This window comes from Herpailurus yagouaroundi, unplaced genomic scaffold, assembly GCF_014898765.1.
Source record: "Herpailurus yagouaroundi ecotype Mexico unplaced genomic scaffold, PumYag 29, whole genome shotgun sequence".
NCBI lineage: Eukaryota > Metazoa > Chordata > Mammalia > Carnivora > Felidae > Herpailurus > Herpailurus yagouaroundi.
The window spans coordinates 31,862,101-31,882,531 of record NW_024412377.1 but is presented as its reverse complement, the minus strand read 5'-3'; the positions used below and the strand labels follow the sequence as shown (position 1 = coordinate 31,882,531).

Here is a 20,431-nt window from a genome sequence, read left to right as displayed (position 1 = left end):
TAACTCAGGTGCCACCTATTCCAGAAACACCTCCCTATGCTACCTCATTTATATACCAGTAACACCCTTAGTCACCCCCTTAGAGAATTCATTATAGTAATTTGTAATTGATTAGTTACTTCTTTTAGTTGCCCTTAGATTATAAACTGTGAACAAGGTGAGGCATGATATGTAGGCCACCATTGTCTCCCCACTAAATAGCAGAGTGACTGGCATTTAGAAAATATCAAAAAAATTTTTAAGGAAACAAGTGAATATAAAGAAGGAATGTTGGTCAAATAAGAATAAATAAAATGAAACAAATAATATTTTAAGAGCATGGCAGGCACACACTGAAGGCTATTTAGAGTTTTTGATTGGAATTATGGCAAATAAATACCAACATCTGAGAAGTGATCAGAACATTAAGAAAGGGTCACCTTAATCTGAATAGGATGTAGTATGAAGGACAAGGAAGACTTATCATTTCCATGTGCCTTAGGGTGAATCCTGAGTTACGGTATTCTGCTCTGTGCATCAATCATTGGAAGAAATGTTTGAAAAGCTATAGTGATTGGGATAGCACACGGGACAGTAAAAAGTCTTAAAACTTTTATTATCAGAAATGGTTGAATTAATTGGAGCTAATAATCTAAAGAAGGTGAATAATTGAAGACTGACTCCAAATATTTGGCTGAAATATGGATGACTCCAAATTTTTGAAAGATTCTCCTAAGAGAAAGGATCTGCTCATATGGTTCAGAGGTTAAAGCTAGTATGAATGGGTCTACATGGAGGTTGAACATCCTCATCATAGAGGGAAATTTCATATGATCTAGAACTTTACAAAGAGTTTTAAGAGGTAAGACTTCCATGTCATTAAACTATACATAGTATCGAGGACTACTAAGGGTTCAGGAATTTGGGAGTATACGAAGGGTTTGTGATAGTTGATCCCTGTTCATATATGAAGGTTTGTCAGTATGTAAGAGGTGGACAAAGGTATGAAGCTAGAGTCTTGCACTCTGTCCCATAAAGGTCAAGAACATAACATAAAATTTTCTAAGTCAAGAGTCAGGGTCAGAACCAGAATCAGCAAGCCACAGGACATAGCAATAGTATGCTACTCAAAAAGAGAATCATGCAGTCCAACCTGGGTCCAGTAGACAGACTTGTGCTCTTGTGGAACAATTAATAAACGTGAGGACCTTGTTTCCCAAACTTAGCCTTTATTTATTTATTTATTTATTTATTATTTATTTATTTAATTTTTAACTTTTATTTATTTTTGAGAGACAGAGAGAGGCAGAGCATGATCAAGGGAGGAGCAGAGAGAGTGGGAGACAGAATCCGAAGCAGGATCCAGGCTCTGAGCTGTCGGCCCAGAGCCCTATGCGGGGCTCAAACCCACAAACTGTGAGATCATGACCTGAGCTGAAGTCGGACGCTTAACCAACTGAGCCACCCAGGCGCCCCCCCCAACTTAGCCTTTAATCCCAAACACTATGCTGACAGTTATCTGAAACTTCCAAACATTTGATTATTCTCTTCAAATGTTAGATGGCATAAATGACAAACCTTAGCAAACACAAGAGAGACAAACCTCCCTTCTGCAACTAGGTCTTCCAGGTCCAACAAGAGGTTGTGGAGGCCTTCCATGGCTTAAGGCAATATAATTTTTCTGGAATTCTTTAAAAGCTGCAGATTGAGGGATGCCAAAGAGAGAATCAGGGACCTCTGAATTTAAAGGAAAGTTCCTAGATATATGGGCTGCCAGGATCCTCCCAATTTGTCCTCAGCCAGACCCACTCTAGAGTTTTGTTTTCACATCCTCCGCAGACCTCATGTCAGTCAGGGCAGTAGGAAGAATCACCATTTGACCTTCGGGTAGGATTTCTTTATGAAAATCACTGTCCCTTTAGCCCCTCCATATCTAAAATGAAATCTATGGAAATACTTTTGGCACCAGATATTCCTGGGAAATACAACCCCCTCAAGAATTTCATATGCCATTATGTAAATACACTTATTGGTCTTTTCCCTGAGAGTAAATTTTGGTACTTGGTGGAGAAAAGGATATCACTACAAGGGAAAGCGTGTGAAAGGGAAGTGTGCAGATGGTAGTTTCCTCTTCAGAACTTGCCTGGAGAAAGTGTTTTTGCTACAAGAGGGCTGGTGTGTCCCCTTTGCTTGGGACTATCTTGTGAAGATTTTGACTTTGTTTTCTAAAGTTGTCCAGAGTCTACACGGGTTACGAATGCTTTGATCAGCTCCAAATGCAAGGGCACACAGTGCCCTATTTTAGGTGCCAAGTTTGTGTTCTGTTGGAAACCACACTGAATAGTTTGGCAGAATCAATGCTAAATCAAGCAGAGAGATTTCTCATTTTTATGAAACACCCACAAAAGTCAACATTCTGTTTTTTAGCATCTATCCACCAAGTAACAGAGTAATAAAAACAGCATTGGAAAGACTTGAAAGTATTCACAGTATTTTATTCTGCCATCTAATATAATTTTGATGAAATATCCTGTGGTTTAGTTAATAAACACTGGACAAGAAAACAAGTATTTATTAAACATCTATCTTGTTCTCAGAAATTTAAGGAAAATATAGAGTACATATAAAAAATTGATCCTATCTTGAAGAGTTAGTAATTTGGTGTATGAGAGAAAGCAAGCATACCAAAAAATTTATTTAATTTATCCAAGGTAATACATATTAGGAAATGTATTTTTCCTTATTCTTGTTCCGTACATGACAATCTCGTCTCTAAAATACATCTTGAGGGGCGCCTGGGTGGCGCAGTCGGTTAAGCGTCCGACTTCAGCCAGGTCACGATCTCGCGGTCCGTGAGTTCGAGCCCCGCGTCGGGCTCTGGGCTGATGGCTCAGAGCCTGGAGCCTGTTTCCGATTCTGTGTCTCCCTCTCTCTCTGCCCCTCCTCCGTTCATGCTCTGTTTCTCTCTGTCCCCCAAAAATAAATAAACGTTGAAAAAAAAATTTAAAATACATCTTGAATCTATTCTTTTCTTTCTTAGTGGAGGTCACCAATCATCTTAGGCCAGAACAACCTCTTTTAAACTAGTCCCTTCAACCCCATCTCCAAATTAATCTCCATATGGCAAACTAGTCATTTTAAAGCAAATTCAATTATGCCATTCTTTTACATAAGATCCTTCGAGGAATTTTCATTACACATTAGAAAAAAAACCCACAATGCTCATTATGCTACAAGGTCCAGAATGAGGCAGCCCTGCCCATCCCTCCAGTCTCCTCTTGGACACTGTTCTCTATAGTCCACTTGGCTCAAGGACTTTTTCCATGCTGTAACCCTCTTCTTAAAATATTCTCCTCCCAACCTTCCTTGGAGCTAGGTCCTTTCCATCATTTAGGACTTAGCTTAAGTATCCCCTTCCCAGAGAACACTTCCTTGAACACTGGGTTTAAAGTCCATCTGTGTTATTCTCCAGCTCAACTCCTTATTTCATTCTTAGCACATTATTCAGCTTTCAATTTTTACGTTTTTTAAAAATCAAATTGCATGCCAGTTTTTACCCTATCCCTTGCCCCACATAAGCTCTGTGAAGCAGAAACCGTATTAGTTTTATGCATATGGCTCCCAGCCCAAGTACCTACTTTGGAGTAAGTGTTTTAATACATTTTTTTTGTGTGTGTGAATGACTAAATAAATGAATGCTCCATTTTTAAAAGGTAGACTCATGTTTTCCAATGTATGTAATACTTCATATAAATATATATATCAGGTAATGAAGTAGAGAAGAGAAGAACTGGGCCATGAATTCCATCAGTGAAAGAGAAGTGAAGCAAACTGAGGTATGTGGTTAAATATTCTATCTGCTCAGTCTGTGAAGCAGCAGTTTGGAAATACTGGCAAGCTATAGTTTGCTTTTAGCAAAGGTAAAGAAAAGTAAAGGTTCACATGGGCCCACAGATTCAGGGACAGGTTGATGTAGGAGAAAGGGCTTGGGGCACCATCTTGAAGGAAAGATGGAATTTGAGTTGGATTGGAAGGGTTAAGAGGAAACTATGAGCAAACCATGCAAAACCAAAGATGCAGGAAAGCTGGCATTGTATGGCTTGATGGGATACTAAGGAATCCTAACTTCCTGCTTTTTAGATACCAACATTCCATGGAATTAGACTTCTGAATTCTCTGTTCACCCACTTAAATACCCTGATTTATTTCAAAGCAGTTCTTTGCTTTTCTTGAAATGTTTCACAGAACATGGCTTCCTTTGACAAATCCATAAGAAGTGAAAGAAACCAGAATGTTTTACTCTGTGACCCTTCCTGATATTTAGATTTTCTTATAGATTATGTACTGCTTTTATCCTTATTCATTTTAATGAAAAGTTGGAACACTTTAGAACATGCTTGCATCTGAGAATAACTCATGGCCAAAGAGGCCCATTCATTAGGGCTCTCTTGTAATAAAGCCAAGAGGGAGAAAAATGTCTGACTTTGTTATTTGGTTAACCCTCCTTAAGGAAAGTACTTTATCCAGCCTCATGTTGTACATCTTGAGAGGAGACAGCCTTGGAGGCTAGGAATTTCAGAACTGGCCTTTCCAGTATATCTAACACTTCTTATATACTATTTCAGATTCTATTTGTCCCACCCCTTCCTCCAGCCTCTATTACAAAACCAGCTCACTGAACCTTTACTTAGTTTCACAAAACTGCATCCTGATAGCACCTTGCACAGACTCATTGCAGAGTGCTGCTTCTGCCATGGGCTTCTCTTCTGCTGCAGGGATTTTCTGGGTGCTCAGGCAGGCAAACAAGGAAGCTTGGGGAGTAATACTGATGACCTCATCCTTGACCAGTGGGCCAGGAACTGATGGATATATGCTTTCTCCTTTGTCCCCTGGTTGGACAGCTCTGAGGCATATGTCGTATGTCTCCACTTAAAGTCACATTGGATCAAGCGCCAGCCACCTGCAGTGGATAAATAGGTAGCAGATTCTTGTACTGGCTTTTTTTTTCTGGCTTTTTTTCCCTTCTTTCCCACTTTCTGTTTTGTCTCTCTCTTTCTTAAATAACTACGTACAAACAAGCCTTTGTCCCAGGCTCTCTTTGGGGGGATTTAAAGCTAAGACATCCTTTAAAACAAAGCCAAGAATCAGAAAGATCAAAGAGCAAGATGCTAAAAGTACTCACAAAAGCCTGTAACCCAAAATAGCAATGATGCAGACAAGCCACAGTTCAACACATCACCACTGTAAACACTAGCCTTTGTTACAGAAATATCTGCCCGGGTAGCTATTGGGGTGAGAAACTGGGGCCAGTTTGGTTAGATAAGACCAGGTTCCTAGCAGAGAAAACAGGGAAGATGGAGTTTTAACAACCAGAAGATACCCTGAGGACTGTGGGGTGGAGCGCTAAGAGCAACATTGAGAAGAATGGTGATCCGATGCTGAATGCAATCTATGTGACTCAGTTTTGCCTGGCATCTGCCCAAGATACGTAACTGTAAGGGCTGGCACTCTGTTGCTCTTTCTTTGTCCAGCTTCCTACAGGTCAAAACTGTGTGGCCTTTGTACAAGTTAAAAATACTTTTAACAATCTCACAAATGGTTAAAACCAATCCCATAGCATTAACAACAGCAAGCCTATCGTTTTGATATGGGCAATGGGCCATGAATTATGGAGGTAATTGTAGTAAAACATTATCTGGTTTACTCACAGAAAAGGGTAAACCTTAGGCTGATAGTCTTGAGTACTTTTAACTTTCTGCTATGCCCTACTTAGCCTGCACAGAATCATAGAGAAAGTGCTCCAAGGAAACTGGGCTCTGGCAGAAGGAGCGACCATGCTAAGGGCAGGAAGCAAGGTCTTCTGGTTTCCGAATAGGACTGAGAAACTTTCTCTAATTCATGTATCTTTTTGAAAGAAGAAGAAGAAGAAGAAGAAGAAGAAGAAGAAGAAGAAGAAAAAGACCAGAAAGGTTGAGTGGTAAGGGCAGGTCTAGGTCACAACAATATAGCCCATTTTTGAGAACTTGTTGTTTTCCTTCTTTTATTACAGACTTGGCTTTTTATTTCCCTCATACATCTGTTTTTTCCTCTACTTTCTGCTCCTCCTTGCTATAAATATTTTTTTGGATACATACATACATAATCACTCAAAGTGTTTGTAACATCCACTCTATTCTCTTTAGCAAACACTTTAGTCTGAAGCTTTAAGGTTTTCAAAAGCATCTTAAAAAGTCAGTACTTAGCATGTTTCCCTACCCCAGCCACCCAGACGCAATTGATTATGTTGTGATTTAATGTTGAAGAGAACCCTCTGCTGGGCTCGCTAGGACTTGAGATTTTAAGAGGCTTGCCCTTGCCTCTTAAGTTCAGCTAATTGCCTTTCTATTGTTCAACCTTCTTTCCTTTATTATTATTTTTATTATTTTTTAAAAACATCTTGGTGTTCTGAGTGCCTTAAATATCTCCCACAGGATACTTTTCCCCAGATAAATCTGATACTTTGTAATACTTTTGTTAAACGTTTATAAAAAAAATTTAATACATTCCCATTCTATGGGAAATAGTGATAAAACTAAATTTTCCCATTAATATTATGTAACTAGTTAACCTAAGGGGTCCCAACAGTTCAAAGCTCACGTAAATATTAACTTTAATCCCTCATGTCTGGGGCTTCCCATTGTTAGTTTAACCCAGAGTCTAATAACTCGACTGCCTGAGGCAAATATCCTCAGAAGCCACTGTTCAGTTTCAAAACCAGTTTGGAGCTCCTGAATCATTTCTTAGGCTCTCACTTTTCTTGGTTCACCGATCCTGGTTTTGCTGTTGTCACTTTTTTGTTTTATCTCACAAATATGTATGTGAAATGGATCAGAATATAAATGTGAGTATTTGTGGCCATCGTAGTTTTCACTTGATTGCTAAGTCTATTTTGACTCATGCAAGAAAAACTCCAACGTTTAGAGTCAGCAAATAGTTTACAAAAGTACTTTCCTAATGGAAATGGTGGAAGAGTCTAAAAGGAGTTAAGGAGTGAGTCAGTTTTTATTATATTCTAAATAGAAAACTTCAGATCTTTGAGTACCTTAAATCCAAAGCGTTTAATCCAGCAAATGAATATTCATTACTCAATAGAAGCTTGCTGACAAATGTGGAAAATAAGCTAATAGGAAAACAAAGAGCATGTAAAATATGTTATTTTCATATTGTTTCCTGATGAATGGTTGATTCAATAAGCATTCCCAAATCCTGTCTCCATGCCTTTCTTGATAGAATTAACCAAATACTTGTTTCTGCAGCCCTCCTTCACTTTCCTAATGAAAGGGACCATGGTGGTTGGCATCAGCACTCTGTCCTTTGGCCCATCAACAGTAAAGGAAATCTACCTCCAGACTTTTTGTAATTAAAGAAAACAATGAGGTTCATTTGTCTAGGCCACTATCAGCTGGCTTCTGTTATCGTATGCATGTCAACACATTTAAACTGCTGCACCGCTATGTTTAAGATATGTGATTCCAGGACCAGTGTTTGCTCATAAGGATCATTGTCCTTCACAGACTAATGTGCAAAAAGGAAGCCACAAACAACTATCACTGCCTAATACAGGAATTGAAATATTCTCCTAATAAAGTATTCTGTAATGAATGAATGTTACTTTATTCAGACAGGATTAATTAGTTTTGTACCGATTAGGATGAAGAAGCAGGATAGAGGGGCACCTGGGTGGCTCAGAAGCGTCCAACTCTTGATTTCAGCTCAGGTCATGATCTCATGGATCGTGAGTTTGAGCCCCACATCAGGCACTGTGACTACAGTGCACAGAGTTTGTTTGGAGTTCTCTCTCCCTCCCTCTCTCTCTTCCCTTCCCATACTCTCTCTCTTGCTTTCTCTCAAAAAATATATAAAGAAAAAAAGCAGTACATAGATTTTATTCATCAGTAATTAAGCCTTTTGTTTGTTTGCTTGTTTTTGCTGTAATATAGTTTTCCTAAGCTTGAGTGGTACTTTTTTTTATGTGTATTTATTTTTAAGAGAGAGAGAGTGAGTGGGGGAGGAGCAGAGAGAGAGAGAGAATGCCAAGCAGACTCCACACTGAGCACAGAGCCCATTGTGAGGCTCGATCCCAGGAACCATGAGATAGATCATGACTTGAGCTGAATCAAGGGCCACCCAGGTGCCCAAGTAGTAGTTCTTTTCTGATGGGAAGTGCTAAGAGAAATAACTACTCTTAAGTATGTTGGCAGTCAGAAAAAAAATGTTGGATTATACATTTAAATGAAGATACTCTAATTGAGAATACTGGGAATTCAGTTATTATGTTCCAATGTCTTAACAATTTCTTTCCTTTACCCCTGAATAGAAGTAAAGTGAGAACTAACTTGATCCCTTCAGTCTGGATTCCTTGCAGGAAAATATTTTTTGTACAGAGATAAGTAGTCATCATTGCTCCTCTTACTTCAGTAAAGAGGGGAGATATGAGAGAAATTAGAAATTCAGTTGTTATCCAAACATATCATTTTTCTAGAACTACCATTATTTGTTTTTTTTTTAATGTTTATTTATTTTTGAGGGGGGAAGGAGGTCAGAAAGAGGGAGGGAAATGGAATCCAAAGCAGGCCCCAGGCTCTGAACTGTCAGCACAGAGCCTGATGTGGGGCTCAAACTCACAAACCATGAGATCATGACCTGAGCTAAAGTCAGATGCTTAATTGACTGAGCCACCCAGACACCCCTAGAACTACCATTATTTGTATAAAAAAGTGACATATTCACTCTTACTAGAATGTTCCCTTTTGTTTAACTGGTTGAGGGATTGCTCATAGATCTAATACTAGCCTAGAGACCAAAGAAATTGAGAAGGGCACATCTGCACAGGGCCATTCATATTAGAGCTCAGGGCTCAGAGGATCCTTGGCCTAAGACTTGCTCTGTTCAAGACAACACGGACATCTTTTCTTTCAAAAGCATTCAAAGCCAAATATGAATCCAGATAAAGGGTTTAGGTAGAATCTATTTTAATATGTTTCTGTGTCTAAACTTAATGAGCTCTTGAGAATAAATGAAGGAATAATAACTGAATAATAAGGTAAGAGACAAAGAGAAGACTCCTATCTTCATGTGAGAAGATTGAACAACAACAGGATTTAATTACTCTTATTCCCCCCTTCCCTGTTTAAAAAAAATGCCTAAAAATTCAGACCTTTAGGTTTCATTGGGGGCAATAAGCCAAAACTGAATGTCTTTTCTCCCCATGATAAAAAGAAATAATCCTAACTAGACGTATCAGTTTCCTAGGACTGTCATAGCAACGTACCACAAACCGTGTGGCATAAACAACAGACAGTTATTGTCCCACAGCTCTGGAGGCTCAGTATTTGAGCTCAAGGTGTCAGTGGAGTTGGTTCCTCCTAAGGACTGCGTGGAAGAATCTGTTCTGTGACTCTCTCCTAGTTTCTTGGGCTGTTTGGCAATCATTGGTATTCCTTGACTTTAGATGCATCACCTCAGTCTCAGCCTTCATCATCACTTGGCATTATTTCCATGTGCACATCTACCACAATGTCCACATTTCCCTGTTTACAAGGATACAGTCACATTGGGTGAGACTCCATGCTAATGACTTTATCTTAACTTGATCATGTTGAAATATCTTATTTCTAAATAGGGTCACATTCACAGGAAGCTAAGGTTAGGACTTCAACAACTTTTGGAGGACATAATTCAACCCATAACATTAACTTAAGGCTCTCAACAAAATAACAAAGAACAAGTAGGGTTCAAGTCCTCCAACAAAGACTCTACAAAGTTCCAGAAAATCTCCTCCCAGTCCTGTGCCTTCAGACTTGAATGAAGTTTTTAGAAAGCAACATTTATTCCTCAAATTCCATGTTCAAAATCTTAGAAAGGGAGTAAAAGAGTCAAGGCAAGGTCATCAAAATGAAATAAAAGTAAATGGAATGTTTGGGTGAGCAAAATATAAAGAATTGTCACTGCAAACATGAACATTTTATAGCAAAAATAAGTAACGTATTAAACAAAAGAGAGATGAAGAACTCAGTCTGGAAGAAATTATAATCCAAACACCATAAGAAAACCTCCATATTAAAGGGGAATTTAGTGAAGACATAAATTTTGAGAAAAAATTATTCAAAGATAAGATTATTACAAATAGCAGAATCACATTAAAAGAAATATTACTGAAGGAAAAAAATCAAGAATTAAAATGGCATTATTATAAACCAAGAAGTTGGATAGCATCTAAAAGAATAGAAGAGTTCAATTTTAATTACTTATCTTATCATTGATTACTTACAATTAATTACTTATTGCAATAAATGTAGAGAAAGTAGGAAATAGGTAGAGACAAATGAAATTCATCAAGAGAAAAAAATACAGAAAAGAGGACAAAGACCATCCAACATAAATGTAATTGGTAGTCTTTAAAACCATTCAATGATACAATGCTAAAAAGTTTTTGAAATGAATTTATAGGTCACACACAGTTATATGAAAAGAGATAAATATATGTTTATGATAAGTTATAGCTTAGAAAATAATTATTTAAGTTATGGATGGAGATTTGAGTAGCTTATAGGAGGCAATTAGGGTGGCCTTAGACATCTTTCCACCAGCATACCATGCCAGAGAAAAATAAAGCAGCATCTACATTTATAAAAGTATAAGAAATAGAAACTATAACAAGACATTTATACCTAGCATTGTTCTTCATTAAGTCATAGACTTATTCTTAAAATTACAGAATTTTCTCAAGCGTGAAAAAATTGAGGAAATGTAGTACCCAAGATCCTTTCTTTCAAAAATTGATCGATGACCAAATGTAATAACAAAGATAAATATATGTATATAAATTAATTGAAAATAGATAATATTTGCTAAAATATGAGTGTGGAGCATTTGAATACAGATTTAAGAAAAAATAACTATGGGACTTATAGTCATATAACAATGTAAATATTATAAACCATAGCAACTTAACAGTATAATTAACAAAACTAAGAATGATAGAGAAGTGGAAAAGTGTAGAGTGTACTAATTTACTTTGCTTCCAAAGCAGGGAGACAAATTGGTAGTAATTGGTTTTAAAAAAGAAAAAGAAAAAAAAGGATTTTTTAATTTTTCATTTTTTATTCTTTTTAGGGAAAGTTTAGTAGCTACCATCTTCTGAAATTAAAACAAAAAGAATCTGAACTTTACCATTTCCTTTATTTGCAGTCTGATTTCTTTCATTCTGTTAAATATAATAAAAAATAAATTCAGGACGCCTGAGTAGCTCAGTTGATTAAATATCCAATTCTTGGTTTCAGTTCAGGTTATGATCTCACGGTTGGTGGGTTTGAGCCGTGTGTCCAGCTCTGCTCTGTGTGAAGCCTGCTTGGGATTCTGTCTCCCTCTCTCTCTGCTCCTCTCTTGCTTGAACTTTCTCTCTCTCAAAATAAATAAACTTTAAAAAAATAAATTTCAATGTTTTTTGTTAAAAATAGCATGCAAGATGTGATTTTATTTTTATAAAATTTCTTTCTCTGTTAGTGTATCTATCCTTCTCTCCATATATTTATAGATGTTTGGAATAATCTGTACCTAATATCTATCATAATTAGTTCTAGGTGGAGAAACGTGGGAATTTTTTAATTTTTTATTTTTCTGTACTGCTGCAATTTCTTCTTTGAATTTGTAGCATTAAAGCAATAACAGGGGTGCCTGGATGGCTCAGTTGGTTAACTGTTTGACTTCAGCTCGGGTCATGATCTCACAGTTCATGAATCTGAGTCCCATGTCAGACTGTGCTGACAGCTCGGAGCCTGGAGCCTGCTTCGGATTCTGTGTCTCCCTCTTTCTCTGCCCCTCCCCGGCTCGCACTCTGTCTCTCTGTCTCTCAAAAATACACAAAACATGTTTTAAAATTTTTAAAAATAAAAATAAAACAATAACAAGTCAGTTTTCAAAACAATAGAAATGGCTATTTGTATAAGACACTAAACAACTAAATAGAGAACCACTAACCATTTCTGTATCCTTATTCATTTTAACAATCAGATTTGCTTCCTCATCTTTAGTTCCATAGTTTTACACTCTTTGAATTTTGAAGAGTATTATTAGGATGCTTATTAACTTAGGAGCCCATTCATATAGACATCCTGTCATAGTATAGTATGAAATATTCTTATGTTATTGATTCTACACAGAAAAAGAGTTCATATTATCAATTTCCTTGAAGAGAACATTGCTAGCTGAACTTATTTGAGCCTTATTTCTGTAAATGTTGTTGTTGGCATAATGAAATATTGTCAGCCTTCAGCTCACTAAGCATATAATCCCATCAACTATTAGTTGTCTTCCTCAGGGAGTGCAAAAACATTGCTAAGGACCTGTCATCTTACCAAGCTATGACTGATAGCCCCTAGCAGAATACACAAATGAAAAAGGACACAGTTTTAAAGAAGCAGTGTAGAGTAAATAATGTCTCTGTATGACCAGGGAGGGGCAATCTTATGGGAACACTGTCTACTACTTTGTTAAAACTAAAAGAATGCTAGAAGTCCATGTGGCATGTTGTTTTATTTCCAACTTTCTTCTTCAAGTTTTGGGCAAATTTCCAGTTTATTATGGTTCAACTAGAATTGATACATATTTATAAATATAATTCAGACATTGCAAAAGTTTACTTTTCCTTTCATTGTTCTTATACCTTAAACAAATTGTTCTGAGGGAACTGTTGGTACAAATGAGGTCAATTTGTACTTTTGGTTGCTAAGGAGCTGGTCAACTGGTGACCTGATTACCTTATTCATCACTGTTGGATAAAGTCTCCAATGCACTAAATATTCCAATATGTGGATTCAATAAGCAGAAGTTCTGAAGATCTGATATGCACAAAGCTTCATGCTGAAATGGAGAAATAATTAAAGTCCAGGTGATCTGTTATGTCACTTTAGATTTTATCTTTTCCATAATTTACACACACACACACACACACACACACACACACATACACACACACAATGATAAAAGGAGCTAATAGAGACTTTAGACATATTTTAAAAGTAAAATATTTAAACTTTATAAACTGTCTCTGGTATGATCCATTCAAAATCACCATAATTTCTGGATATAGCCAGAGTTGAAAAGGATAGAAGGAGAACATTTTTTTTTAATGTTTGCTTGTTTGTTTTGAGAAGAGTGAGTGGGGAGAGGGAGACAGAGAATCCCAAACAGGCTTCGTGCTGTCAGCACAGAGCCTGATGCAGGGCTCAAACTCATGAATGGTGAGATCATGACCTGAGCCAAAATCAAGAGTTGGATTTGGATGCTTAACCAACTGAGCCACCCAGGTGCCCCAGGAGAAGAACTTTATAGCACAGCTGTATCTAGCTAGCTAGCTAGCTATTTATAGGCTCCATGCCCAATGCATCTCACAACCTTGAGATCAAGAGTTGCATGCTCTACTGACTGAGCCAGCCAGGCACTCCAGCATAGTTGTATCTTTAAAATAGAGTACAAGATAACCAGCAAAAGAAGAAAAAAGAAAGGGTCACTTGGAACAATTGTTGGCATTTTTAACTTTGCATCGTAGAAGTGCTCAATTTAGTATAAAAATTTTAGGAAAAAGAAAAGGCCATGCATTCATGCAGCATAATAACACAAATATAAAACTGAGTAACTGACATTGCCAGGCAGATCAAAGTTGAAAATGTCAACATCTTATCTTCAATATGCCTTCCGTGTAGTAGGTGGGATGATATCAATAAATAGGTAACAGTGATATGAAAAATGACAAACTGTGAATTTTCCAAAGAAGTGTGGTGGCCACTGTGATGTGCTATGCACATCCCCTTCAAGAATGAAAGATTTGTTCCCCCACTGCTGGCAGAAAATCTTTAGGTGTCAGCCTCTGCAGAATTGCCTTAGCTGAAGAGAATCACTTCGATCAAGGACATACAGCCTTGCATCCTAATGATTAATTGATGTAGGGGTATAAATGCCAGCCCCCTTATCTCAACTTCAGAACACTCCACAGAGTGATCTGAGGCCCTCACTGAAATTAAATCAACGTCCGTAGCTGCTCAGTCCTGCTGTTTAATCTTTCCTTCCAAGGGTGTTGCTCTCAAGGTTACTCCCTGAGAAATCATCTACATGTTAATTGCTGCTTCCTGAGGAACCAACTCTGTAGAACTTCCTATCACTAAAAGTTTGAGAAAGCAGATGGTGAGATGGCATTTTGGAACTGGATCATTTACCACTTGGCTGGCAGTAAGACCCTAATCACTAGTCGTAGGTGGAACACAAATAGCCTCTGGTAGGTGGCAGTGTAATCATTAAAACTTGTACTGGTGAACTGGGATAGAATAGTGGTGGAAGAGAATTCATTAGCCGGTGTGATATTATCAGGCTTTTGAGAAATGGAGTAGAAATAGGATCTATAAAGACTATGGAAGTAGATAACTCTTGCTAGGTTTTATCGATATGCAGGACCAGTAGGCAGAAGATGAGTTATTATCTGGCTTGGGTAACTGATACTGGTAAGGCTGCTGTCATACAAGCAGTCAGGGAAGAATGTGTTTGGGACAAGATAGTATGTTTGGGATTCTCTTGATGGCTGCTTATCCCATTTTGACAGTAAATGGACAAGTACCTTGTGGCTCTCTCTCCTGTCATGGAAGCAGTGTTGCTTTAGAAGCCAGAAGACCCAGGTGAATTCTAATGTGAACTAAGTATTAATTATTTATGTGAGTTGCTACATAGCTCTGGTTTTTAGTTTCCTATGTATGACATGAGGAGGCTGAACAGCTGATGTCTAAGTTATTTCAAGCATTATTACTATTATAAAAGAAAAAAATGAACACATATTATAGTATGACATTTAAAAGAAGCCACGGATTTCATGTTTTTTTAATGTCGCATTTCGTGCACAGTCTAGAGAAGAAAACATATAACCTTGTGTTTTTCACTCTTTTAGTATGGTAAGTGGAACAATTCATTATGTGATGCAAGGAATCATCAGTAAAAGATAAATTCACCAAATAGAAGCAAAAGAGCATATTAAAGCAGAAACCATTAGCATATCTCTACAACTTAAAGTATTTTGTGCTTCTATTATACAGATGGATGGAAAGAATTCATACTTCAGAATTGGGATGAAGCATTCATGTGAAGGAGAGGAAGTACCACCTGATTTCTGGAATCTGATTCAAAACAGTTCACAAAAAAAGTTTAATGTTTTAGCATTCTACTGCTTAGTTCTAATTTTAGAATGTTTAGTTTAAAAATTACCTGAAAAAACCTAGTAGAGCTTTATCTGGGTCTGGTTTGAAGATGGTCTCTGTAGTAGTAAAATTATTTATTTATTTTTTTTTCCAACGTTTTTATTTTATTTTGGGGACAGAGAGAGACAGAGCATGAACGGGGGAGGGGCAGAGAGAGAGGGAGACACAGAACTGGAAACAGGCTCCAGGCTCTGAGCCATCAGCCCAGAGCCTGACGCGGGGCTCGAACTCCCGGACCGCGAGATCGTGACCTGGCTGAAGTCGGACGCCCAACCGACTGCGCCACCCAGGCGCCCCAGTAGTAGTAAAATTTTTTAAATCCAGTTAATATAGCAATAGGGTGGGTGATAACCATTCACACATTTTCTTTTCACCACCTGCTAAGATTACTCAGGAAGCTGTAGTGTATATAGAAATATGTCACATTAAAGCCCGAAAGTCCTAATACAAATTACATTCACCTTATGAGTCAGACAAACCACTTAAACTTTCTGTTTTGTTAAATTGATTTTTTAAAAAGTGTGTGTGTGTGTGTGTGTGTGTGTGTGAGACAGAGAGAGAGAGAGAGAGAGAGGAAACTCTGAGAACAATGAATATTACTGATATGTCAGTTGTTGCTTCTTTAATTCATTTAACTTCATTAATCAAAGACTATCTTGTAGGTAATTTGAAACCACTATGAAGTCATTTTTCCACTTTAAAAATGTTGATTTTCTTTATAATAAGTAATCTTAATAAACTTCCATTACCAGGTTTACAGAGATCATAAAAACTTCCACTGCTATATGGTATCAATAACACTACTATACTCATGACTTAGTATATGAAACAAAAACATCAGGAAGAGAACCCGGTTCAGTACCTTAACTGATCATCATTGTTCCTCTTTAGTCAGCCAGCAATAGATCTGGTTTGTCATAAAAGCTGTGGGTATGAGATAATTATATTAACTTCCAAACAGAAACCTAATTCTAAGCACAATCTTAGCATTTGTTGTTGTTGCTGTTGTTTTTAATTTTTAGGATAAGATTAGAATTTGTTTTTTCAGTCATCATTCCTTTATCTTACATGTTAACCACATACATGTGAAGTGGCTATGATATGCCATTTACATAATAAAATATTTACTGCTTTGCAGCTTTGGCTCTACACTGGGTCTAAAATACTCTGATTACAGAGCTTTCTCAAGATCTTTGATCTTTTGTTTCATAAGAATTGTGTATGCTCTGAATACATAGTATAAGCCACACCCACATTTTCCAACTTTCCCTCTCTACCTGTTTTTTCCCCTGCTCTGCTTTCTGCTATGCCTTTCATTTCATTACTCATTCATTTCTAAAAAAGATGTAGTGACCACTCATTCTTCTGAAAAATTCTGAAACAAAGGAAGATACTGTATCCATAAATAGGAAGATTCAATATTGTTAAGATATCAATTTTCCTCAAATTAATCTAGAGATTTAAAACAATGCCAGTCATAATCCATCAGGCTTTTTTAGTGGAAATTGATAATCTGCTTCTAAAATGTACATGGAAATTCAAAGGAACTAGAATAGACAAAACAATCTTCAAAAAGAAGAAAATAAGTATTTACACTATCTTCTTGATAGTGTAATCAAGAATCTATCTTGATTCAAGATCTTGCTTGAAGATCTTGCTTCAAGATCTTGCTTGAAGATCTTGCTTCAAGATCTACCATACATATGCAGTAACCAAGACAGAATAATTCTGGTGTAAATCAGTGAAACAATAAGGAGCTCGGAAATAGGCCCACCTTATCAGATTGTTCAGTTGTCTACAAAGGCACTAAAACAATGCAATGGGGAAAAGGAAGCCTAAGAATGATGCTGGAAGAATTGAATAATTACATTAGAACACATAAACATAAAAGGTAAACATGTAACAATGTTTTTAGAAGAAAACAGGTTTTTGGGAGTTGGAAGAGAGAAGTTTTATTTTAAGGCCACAATAATCAATAACCATAAAAGAAAAATTATTTTATTTAAAAAAATAAAAAATTATTTTTATTTTATGTTATTATAATGCTGAGTAAATTACTCTTCATCAGAATTTTAAAAAACCTTTGTTCATCAAAAGACACAATTAAGAAATTGAATAGGTAAGCAAAATCCCAGGAGAAAAATATTCATGAATTATGTATCTGACAAAGGTCCATATATATTTCTGAAGAGGTAACCTACATCATTAGTCATCAGAGAAATATAAATTAAGATCACAATAAGATGCCACTCCATACCTACCAAAATGTTTGAAATTTAAAAAGACACAACATAAAATGTTTGTGAGTATATTAACCAACTAGAATTCTCAAACCCTGGTAGCTGGAGTGTAAAATGGTACAAAAATCCTAGAAAAACTTTTGGTAGATTCTCATAAAACTAGATGTATACCTTACCCTATAACTCTGCAATTCTGCTCCTAGGTAGTCACCAAATAGAAATTAAAATATATGCTTGTATAAAGACCTAAAACAAATTTTCATAGCATCTTTATTTATGTTAGATTAAAAACTGGAAGCAGCCCAAGTGTCCATGAAAAAAAAATAGATAATTTATCATGTACTCAGCTTTTTCCCAACGGGTTTGTCACCAGAACACAGGTATCATGAAAACCATCCCTAAACCTAAACCAAAATGGAAAGGAAGACTTTCATATGATCATCATTGTCATTGGACATGTAGATTCAGGCATGTCTACCATTACTGGTCATCTGATCTACAAATGTGGTGGGATTGACAAAGAACTATTGAAAAATTTGAGAAGGAGGCTGCTGAGATGGGAAAAGGCTCTTGCAAGTATGCCTGGGTCTGGACAAACTGAAAGCTGAATGTGAATGTGGTATCACCATTGATACCTCCCTGTCGAAATTCAAGACCAGCAAGTATTATGTGACCATCGTTGATGCCCCAAGACACGGAGACTTTATCAAAAATGTGATTACAGGCACATCTCAGGCTGACTGTGCTGTCCTGATTGTTGATGCTGGTGTTGGTGAATTTGAAGCAGGTCTCTCCAAGAATGGACAGCCACCAACTTGTTCACCAACTTGTCCAAGTGACAAGTCCTTGCCCCTCTATGATGTCTCCAAAAGTGGTGGTATTACTACTGTCCCTGTGGCCCTAATGGAGACTGGTATTCCTAAACCTGGTGTGGTGGTCACCTTTGCTCCAGTCAATGTTACAACTGAAGTAAAGTCTGTTGAAATGCACCATGAAGCTTTGAGTGAGGCTCTTCCTGGGGACAACGTGGGCTTCAATGTCAAGAACATGTCTGTCAAAGATGCTCATTGTGGCAATGTGGCTGGTGACAGCAAAAATGGCCCACCAATGAAAGCAGTTGGCTTCACAGCTCGGGTAATTATCTTGAACTATCCAGGCCAAATCAGTGCCGGATATGCACCTGTGCTGAATGGTCACACAGCTCACATTGCCTGCAGGTTCGCTGAGCAGAAGGAGAAGATTGTCATTCTGGAAAAAAAGCTGGAAGATGGTCCCAAGCTCTTGAAATCTGGTGATGTTGCCATCATTGATATGGTTCCTATGTGTGTTGAGAGCTACTCTGACTATCTTCCTCTGGGCCATTTTGCTCTTTATAACATTTGAAGACAGTTGCTGTGGGTATCATCAAAGCAGTGGGCAAGAAGGCAGCTGGAAGTGGCAAGGTCACCAAGTCTGCCCAGAAGCTCAGAAGGCTAAATGAATATATCGCCAATACCTGCCACCCCAGTCTTAATCAGTGATGGAAGAATGGTCTCAGAACTGTTTGTGTCAATTGGCCATTTAAGTTTAATAGTAAAAGACTGGTTAATGATAACAATGCATTGTAAAACCTTCAGAAGGAAAGGGAAATATTTTGGGGACAACTTGTGTGTGTGTGGAAAAGTCAGTACTTTTTACAGACACAACTTGACCAAATATCTGTCAAAGAATTTTGAGATCCATTAAAACAAAAGTTTAATGAGAAATAAACAAAACAAAAATCAATTATGGTATACTCAGTCAATGGAATACTATTAAGCAATAGAAATGAACAAATTACTAATATATACAATGTTGATGTGCCTGAAAATTTTTGAGGTATCTGAGTAAAAGATACCTTATACAGAAGTGTACATATTTTATTGTTCGATTTATATGAAGTTCTATAATAGGTAAAACTAATCTCTGGTGGGAAAAATAACCAAAACAGTAGGTGTCTTTGGGGAATATGCAAAAGGTTTGATCAGGAAGGGGCCCAAGAAAACTTTCTCAGAAGATAATGATATTCCTTATCTTGACAAATCTTTGGGTTACATAGATATTCCTGTACAACAAAAGTTATCATATGGTGCACTTAAGATTTGTGCAATTCACCGTATGGCAATTTAAAGTTTATTTATTTGAGAGAGAGAGAGAGAGAGAGAACACACAAGAGAAAGAGAATGAGCAGGGAGGGGCAGAGATAGAGGGAGAGAGAGAATCCCAAACAGGCTCCATGTTCTGCACAGAGCAGGGTTGACTGTGAGATCATGATCTGAGCCAAAACCAAGAGTCGGACACTCAACCAACTGAGTCACCCAGGTGCCCCACACTGTATGGCAATTTAAACTAAAAAAAGAAAAAGCTATAAACAAATATGGAACTCTAGTTAAGGACATGCATCCTGAAGTGTTTAGGGGTGAAGGGTACTGATATTGGCAACTTACTTTAAAATGTGTCTGTAATGAGACAGATTGATGAAATGTCAGAGAAATGGATGGTTGGATAGATATGTGACAAAGCAGAGTGAGCAAAACGCTTATTTTATTTATTAAAAGATTTTTTAAATGTTGATTTATTTTTGAGAGAGAGAGACACACACACACACACACACACACACACACAGCATGAGCGGGGGAGGGACAGAAAGAGATGGAGACACAGAATCCACACAGATGGAGACACAGGCTCTGAGCTGTCAGCACATAGCCTGATGTGGGGCTTGAACCACAAACTGTGAGATCATGACTTGAGCCAAAGTCGGACCCATAACCGACTGAGCCACCCAAGTGCCCAAAATGTATATTTTAACATCTAGATTGTGTTCAAGTCAAGCTTCTTATATCTTTGAAATTTTTTGTTAATAAAATATGGGATAAAAGCAGTAAAAAAAAATGAAAGTTAATTTTAAAATTT

General features: G+C 37.2%; 1 long non-coding RNA gene and 1 pseudogene across 1 annotated transcript; both read left to right on the top strand.

Moving 5' to 3' along the window:
- Positions 1-1,146: 1,146 nt before the first annotated feature.
- LOC121043945 (uncharacterized) lies at positions 1,147-18,400 on the top strand. The gene is made up of 4 exons (XR_005797036.1): positions 1,147-1,161; positions 14,365-14,367; positions 16,163-16,167; positions 18,222-18,400. It is a non-coding gene; the product is annotated as an uncharacterized LOC121043945 (long non-coding RNA).
- Positions 18,401-19,017, top strand: LOC121041678 (elongation factor 1-alpha 1-like; annotated as a pseudogene).
- Positions 19,018-20,431: the final 1,414 nt, after the last annotated feature.